The sequence below is a fragment of the Mobula hypostoma genome, chromosome 8, assembly GCF_963921235.1.
Source record: "Mobula hypostoma chromosome 8, sMobHyp1.1, whole genome shotgun sequence".
Classification (NCBI taxonomy): Eukaryota; Metazoa; Chordata; class Chondrichthyes; order Myliobatiformes; family Myliobatidae; genus Mobula; species Mobula hypostoma.
This window is the reverse complement of record NC_086104.1, coordinates 115,771,692-115,779,935: the sequence shown is the minus strand read 5'-3', so window position 1 is coordinate 115,779,935 and position 8,244 is coordinate 115,771,692. Positions and strand designations below refer to the sequence as shown.

At 44.9% G+C, this 8,244-nt stretch overlaps 1 protein-coding gene across 1 annotated transcript in view; it reads left to right on the top strand.

The window, feature by feature from the left end:
- The first annotated feature begins 2,382 nt into the window (after positions 1-2,382).
- Positions 2,383-8,244, top strand: part of LOC134350864 (uncharacterized) — a 48,912-nt gene continuing 43,050 nt past the window's right edge. The window contains exon 1 of the transcript XR_010019006.1: positions 2,383-2,406. The gene's annotated coding sequence lies outside the window, so the exon portion shown is untranslated. The remainder of the gene's footprint in view (positions 2,407-8,244) is intronic.

Genomic DNA, 8,244 nt, shown 5'->3' with positions numbered 1-8,244 from the left:
TTCTATTTCATTTCTTAACTTAATCTTTTTTTCTACATGACTGCTTTGGAATATGGGATACTGTGATTACATTACTGCGATTTAAATGTAATGCAATGTGTATTGTATCCTTATGAATTTTGTATTTGTATTCATGCAATTTATATTATATCGATAAAAATATTGAAAGAGAGTTGATGCCTGGATATGAGTACTCTGGTGGTATTTATACCCCGTCATCCGTTTCTACTGATTGGTTAATCCTCATCCAATCATGTTTCCATTACCCCATCTTGTTTACAATTGAATTCCAGTTCTTACTTTAAACATAACCTTTGTCTTTGTTAAAATTCTTTCTCTCTAGTTTTATTCCAATGGTTTCCTTCACCAGGAGATCCCAAAAGCCATTGATGCAGCACAGTAGGATGGTATTGATTACTGTTCATACTAATCAATTCATGTCACAGTGCAAAGTAGAAGAAAAGTAGAATGCAGAATAAAGTGTTACAATTACAGAGAAAGTGCCCTGCAGGAAGACAATAAGGTAGAAGTTATAACAAGGTAGACAGCAAGGATAAGAGTCCATTTTATTTCGGCAGGTAATCATTCGATAGTGTTAAAAACAGCAGCACACAAGCTGTCCTTGTAGCTTCTTTCAAACTTTTGAACCATCTGCCTGATGGCAGGAGGGAGAAGAGAGGATGCCCGGAGTGGGTGGAGTCTTTGATTCTGCTGGATGTTTTACCAAGGCAGCAGGAAGTGTTGACAAAGTCACAGAGAGGAGATTGTTTTCCGTGATGTGCTGAGCTGTGGCTACAACTCTCTGCAGTTCCTTGTGTCTTAGGCAGAGTAGATGCCGTACCAAGCCGTAGTGAATCTAGATAGGATACTTTTTTACCTATGGTGCATCGATAAAAAATGGTGAGCATCAAGGAGATACTGTGAGCTACTTCAACCTCCTGAGGAATTAGAGGCATTTGAGAGCTTTCTTGGAAGTGATGTAATGTGGGTGGACTACAGCAGGGGTACTGGTGATGTTCACTCCTGGTAACTTGAATCTCTGAACATCAGCATCTTTGATGTAGACAGGAACCAGTACACTGCTCCTGTTTCTTCAGTCAGTTACCAGCTCTTTTATTCTGTTGGCATTGAGGGAAAAGGTTGTAATCATGACACCAGGTCACTGGGCCCTCTATCTCCTTCCTGTACTCCAGATCGTTGTTATTTGAGATACACTCACTATGCTGGTATCATCTACAAACTCGTAGATGGCCACACAGTCATGAGTGTACAGGGAGTGGAGTGTGGGGCTGTGAACACAGTCTGTGGACTACCGAACTAAAATCCATAGGATCAACCTTGAGATCCATTACACACTACAAAGCAGGTGACCCTGACCTTGACAAAAAACCAAGATAGGACCTCAGTTCTGGTTTTGAGAATAATGTGACAGAGGTTACTGCCTGTCGCTACTGATTGTGAGCTGTTGGTTAAGAAGTCACTGATCTAACTGAGGTGTCGATAACCAGCTCTGTTTGGAGATACGTTTGTTTGGAATTATTATACTGAAAAAAAAACTGTAATGGCAACCAATCTCTACAGTTGGTGTTCTTACTGTCCTGATGCTCCAGGGATGAGTACAGGGCCGGGGAGATGGTGGTTACCAGAGAACATTTACAGTGGTAGGTGAATTGCAGTGGGTTGAGGTTGTCTGGGCACCTAGAGTTAATATGCATCATGACAAACCTCTCGAACCACCTCATAATGGTGGATGTCAGAGGCACTAGATGACTGTCCCAAATGTGTACAGAGAGTAGAGTAGGGGCTGAGCATGCAGCCCTGTGAAGAATCAATGTTCTGAATAATCGTGGTGTTTGTGTTGCTTCCTGTCCTTTCTGAGTGTGGTCTGTTGGTTGGGAAGTTAAATATCCAGTTGCTGAGGGAGGCATTGACTCCCAGATCTGAGTGTTTGGTGATGAGCGTGCTTGGAATTCTGGTACTGAAGGCAGAATGGTAGACAACAAACAACAGTCTGGCATGGGTGTCTATACTGTTAAATTGCCCCGGAATTGAGTATAGAATGGGGGAGGAGGAGGGAGGGGGTGTTCGCACACACCGTGCACATATGGACATGTTGCAGTGGTAGGCAAATCATAATGAGTTGAGATTGTCTGGAAAACTAGATTAGATTGAACCATGACCAATACTTCAAAGCACTTTGTGATGATAATGTCAGAGCTATCATTCCGTGATCGATAAGAGACACAGTACTGTGTTTTTCTTAGGTACCAGTGGTCTTCCTAAAGTGGGTGAAAACATCAAATTGCAGCAGGAAGTGGTTAAAAATACCTCCAAATAACCCTGCCAGCTGATCCACACATGATCTCAGGATATGGGCAGGAACACCATCCAGGTCAGATGCTTTCTGTGAGTTCACCCTCTGGAATACTGATCCTACATTTACAATGGTGACTGTAGATTCAGGTACTCTGGAGTCTGTCGGTTGGGTGGTGACTTCTGTTCAAAGTGTGTATAGAACATGTAAAACTCATCTGGAATGTATGTTCTTGACACAATGCTGCCCAAATTCATTTTGAAGTCTGTTCTAGCATGTAAGCCCTGACATAACAGACATCATGTTGGAACTTGATTTTACACTGGCATTATAGAAACATAGAAACATAGAAAATAGGTGCAGGAGTAGGCCATTCGGCCCTTCGAGCCTGCACCGCCATTTATTATGATCATGGCTGATCATCCAACTCAGAACCCAGCCTTCCCTCCATACCCCCTGACCCCTGTAGCCACAAGGGCCATATCTAACTTCCTTTTAAACATAGCTAATGAACTGGCCTCAACAGTTTGCTGTGGCAGAGAATTCCACAGATTCACCACTCTCTGTGTGAAGAAGTTTTTCCTAACCTCGGTCCTAAAAGGCTTCCCCTCTATCCTCAAACTGTGACCCCTCGTTCTAGACCTCCCCAACATGGGGAACAATCTTCCCGCATCTAGCCTGTCCAATCCCTTTAGGATCTTATACGTTTCAATCAGATCCCCCCTCAATCTTCTAAATTCCAACGAGTACAAGCCCAGTTCATCCAGTCTTTCTTCATATGAAAGACCTGCCATCCCAGGAATCAATCTGGTGAACCTTCTTTGTACTCCCTCTATGGCAAAGATGTCTTTCCTCAGATTAGGGGACCAAAACTGCACACAATACTCCAGGTGTGGTCTCACCAAGGCCTTGTACAACTGCAGTAGTACCTCCCTGCTTCTGTACTCGAATCCTCTCGCTATAAATGCCAGCATACCGTTCGCCTTTTTCACCGCCTGCTGTACCTGCATGCCCACTTTCAATGACTGGTGTATAATGACACCCAGGTCTCGTTGCACCTCCCCTTTTCCTAATCGGCCACCATTCAGATAATAATCTGTTTTCCTATTTTTGCCACCAAAGTGGATAACTTCACATTTATCCACATTAAATTGCATCTGCCATGAGTTTGCCCACTCACCCAACCTATCCAAGTCACCCTGCATCCTCTTAGCATCCTCCTCACTGCTAACACTGCCACCCAGCTTTGTGTCATCCGCAAACTTGGAGATGCTGCATTTAATTCCCTCATCCAAGTCATTAATATATATTGTAAACAACTGGGGTCCCAGCACTGAGCCTTGCGGTACCCCACTAGTCACCGCCTGCCATTCTGAAAAGGTCCCGTTTATTCCCACTCTTTGCTTCCTGTCTGCTAACCAATTCTCCACCCACACCAATACCTTACCCCCAATACCGTGTGCTTTAAGTTTGCACACTAATCTCCTGTGTGGGACCTTGTCAAAAGCCTTTTGAAAATCCAAATATACCACATCCACTGGTTCTCCCCTATCCACTCTACTAGTTACATCCTCAAAAAATTCTATGAGATTCGTCAGACATGATTTTCCTTTCACAAATCCATGCTGACTTTGTCCGATCATTTCACCGCTTTCCAAATGTGCTGTTATCACATCCTTGATAACTGACTCCAGCAGTTTCCCCACCACCGACGTTAGGCTAACCGGCCTATAATTCCCCGGTTTCTCTCTCCCTCCTTTTTTAAAAAGTGGGGTTACATTAGCCACCCTCCAATCCTCAGGAACTAGTCCAGAATCTAACGAGTTTTGAAAAATTATCACTAATGCATCCACTATTTCTTGGGCCACTTCCTTAAGCACTCTGGGATGCAGACCATCTGGCCCCGGGGATTTATCTGCCTTCAATCCCTTCAATTTACCTAACACCACTTCCCTACTAACATGTATTTCGCTCAGTTCCTCCATCTCACTGGACCCTCTGTCCCTTACCATTTCTGGAAGATTATTTATGTCCTCCTTAGTGAAGACAGAACCAAAGTAATTATTCAATTGGTCTGCCATGTCCTTGCTCCCCATAATCAATTCACCTGTTTCTGTTTGCAGGGGACCTACATTTGTCTTTATCAGTCTTTTCCTTTTTACATATCTATAAAAGCTTTTACAGTCCGTTTTTATGTTCTCTGCCAGTTTTCTCTCATAATCTTTTTTCCCCTTCCTAATTAAGCCCTTTGTCCTCCTCTGCTGAACTCTGAATTTCTCCCAGTCCTCAGGTGAGCCACTTTCTCTGGCTAATTTGTATGCTACTTCTTTGGAATTGATACTATCCCTAATTTCTCTTGTCAGCCACGGGTGCACTACCTTCCTTGATTTATTCTTTTGCCAAACTGGGATGAACAATTGTTGTAGTTCATCCATGCAACCTTTAAATGCCTGCCATTGCATATCCACCGTCAATCCTTGAAGTGTCATTTGCCAGTCTATCTTAGCTAATTCACGTCTCATACCTTCAAAGTTACCCCTCTTTAAGTTCAGAACCTTTGTTTCTGAATTAACTACGTCACTCTCCATGTTAATGAAGAATTCCACCATATTATGGTCACTCTTACCCAAGGGGCCTCTCACAACAAGATCGCTAATTAACCCTTCCTCATTGCTCAAAACCCAGTCCAGAATAGCCTGCTCTCTGGTCGGTTCCTCGACATGTTGGTTCAAAAAACCATCCCGCATACATTCCAAGAAATCCTCTTCCTCAGCACCTTTACCAATTTGGTTCACCCAGTCTACATGTAGATTGAAGTCACCCATTATAACTGCTGTTCCTTTATTGCACACATTTCTAATTTCCTGTTTAATACCATCTCTGACCTCACTACTACTGTTAGGTGGCCTGTACACAACTCCCACCAGCGTCTTCTGCCCCTTAGTGTTACGCAGCTCTACCCATATCGATTCCACATCTTCCCGGCTTATGTCCTTCCTTTCTATTGCGTTAATCTCTTTTTTAACCAGCAACGCCACCCCACCTCCCCTTCCTTCATGTCTATCCCTCCTGAATATTGAATATCCCTGAACGTTGAGCTCCCATCCCTGGTCACCCTGGAGCCATGTCTCTGTGATCCCAACTATATCATCATCATTAATAACAATCTGCACTTTCAATTCATCCACCTTATTACGAATGCTCCTTGCATTGACACATAAAGCCTTCAGGCGCTCTTTTACAACTCTCTTAGCCCTTTTTAATGCTTGCCCTGGATTTGTCGGCCTGCCACTTTTACTTTTCCCCTTTGTACTTTTTGCTTCTACGCTCACTTTACACCCCTCTGTCTCTCTGCACTGGTTCCCATCCCTCTGTTGTGAACTAACCTCCTCACACCTAGCCGCTTTAATTTGATTCCCACCCCCCAACCATTCTAGTTTAAAGTCACCTCAGTAGCCCCCGCTAATCTCCCTGCCAGGATATTGGTCCCCCTAGGATTTAAGTGTAACCCGTCCTTTTTGTACAGGTCACACCTGCGCCTATCTCGTGGCATCACTGATTACTTTCCTGAGGTCATATCTTGGTTTCTTGTCAAGGTCAGGATCACCCGCTTTGTAGTGTGTAATAGATCTCGAGGTTCATCCAGTGGTTTCTGGTTTGGGAACACCAGATTGGCAAAAGGCTGTGCTGCCAAGAAAGATTAAAGAGTTTGGGTCTGCATTGCTTAGACTTCAGAAGAATGAGGGTGACATTATTCAAATGTCTAAGACTCTGTTTTGGTAGGGAAGATGTTGGATGATTCAATCAGGGTCTGGAACAAGGGAAATAACTATAGATAATGGTTTGGTGGTTTCAAACTGATGTATCAGAACTTCTTTAGGCAGAGGGTAGTGAAGATCTGCGTGTGGAGACTGAATCGGGAGGGGGGGATGAAGTGGAGGGGCGGGAGTGAACACTTGATGGCTGGAGAAGCAGAGAAGATGGAGGAAGGTGACAGAAGAGGAATGAAGACCAGCACAGATCAGTCCTGACACAAATCTGATGACACAACAGTGGTGGGGCCCATCACCAACAACAATGAGATGGTCTACAGAAAAGAGGTGGAAGAGCTCAAGGCCTGGTGCCAGGCAAATAACCTCTCATCAATGACAACAAGACAAAAGAGATGGTTACTGGGGAGAATTCACACCCTCTATATGTCGGTTACAGTCTGGCAGAAACTTGAGCAGTTTCAGAGTCCTGGGAATGCACATCTCACATGGTCCCAGAACACATCCTCCACAGGAAAGCTCACCAATGCCTCTACTTTCTGAGAGGCTGAAGAGAGCTGGTCTGTGCGCATCTATACTCACATCCCTCTGCAGATGCACAGTAGAGATGCACCAGTTCTTCAATACGTTTGACAGTTGCCCTCCTCTGCACACCAGCCCATATACAAAGGCACCCAGTACTCCCTCAGCGCCAACACCTCCCCTCCACCCTCCTCCCCTACAGTTCAACACATGGATGAACAACACAGTTTACTGTTATCTCCACACCTCCTTCCCCTGCACCTATCACCCACACCTCCACATACCAAATGCCTTATTCATTCATCCATCCCCACTTATCTCCCTTCTGGCACTTACCCTTGCAAGCAGAACAAATGCTACATCTGCTCCGACACCTCCTCCCTTACTACCATTCAGGGCCCCAAACAGTCCTTCCAGGTGAGGTGACACTTCACCAAAAAGTCTGTCAAGGTCATATACTGTGTCTGGTGCTCCCGATGTGGCCTCCTGTATATCGGTGAGACCTGACGTAGATTGGGCGATCGCTTCACTGAGCATCTGCGCTCTGTTCGCCGTAGGAACACCCATTTTAATTCCACCTCCCATTCCCATTCAGATACGTCCATCCACGTCTTATACTCCGCTTGGGTTCCTCCAACCTGATGGAATGAACATCAATATCTCAAACTTATGGTAATGCCCCCTTTCAGAATTTGGTTCTTGATCCTCCAAAATATTCCGCATGGAATTTAAACTGGAGGTGGTGGAGGGTGGACTGAAGAAGGAGATTTTTGAAGAAGAAAAGCACCTACCATTTCCCAACCCCTTTCCCCTCTCTCACCTTATCTCCTTGCCAGCCCATCGGCTCCCACTGGTGCTCCTCCCTGCTTTTTCTTTCTTTCATGGTCTTCTGTCTCTCTCACCAATCAACTTCACCGCTCTTCGTCCTGATGAAGGGTCTCGGCCTGAAACGTCGACTGCACCTCTTCCTCGGATCGGGTCCTGAATATTCTAAAGGTGAGCAGCCAGTTGTCTTGGTACATGTTGGTACCAATGACATAGATAGGACAAAGCAGGAGGTCCTGAAGAGAGATTTCCAGGAGTTAGGAAGGAAGCTGAGAAGCAGGACCTCCAGGGTAGTAATCTCGGGATTGCTACCTGTGCCACGTGCTAGCGAGGGCAAGAGTAGTCGGATCAGGCAGATGAATGCCTGGCTGAGAGACTGGTGTAGGGGGAAGGGCTTCAGATTCTTGGTGAATTGGGATCTCTTCTGGGGAAAGTATGACCTGTTCAAAAAGGACAGGTTACACCTGAACCCGTAAGGGACCAATATCCTGGCGGGAAAGTTTAATAGAGCTGTTAGGGAGGGTTTAAACTAATTTGGCAGGGGGATGGGAACCAGAATGATAGAGCGGAGGAAGGGGAAAACAGAAATAAATCTAAGATAGTGAGCAGTAAAGATGTCAGGAAAGACAGGCAGGTGATGGGGCAAATGTGTAGCCATTGGGATGAGTTGCAGTGCAATAAAGTTGCAGTGAAATCAAAGCACAAAGTATCAAATACTGGTCTTAAGGTGTTGTACTTAAATGCACGCAGCATAAGGAATAAGGTGGATGATCTTGTTGTACAGCTACAGATTGGCAGGTATGATATTGTGGC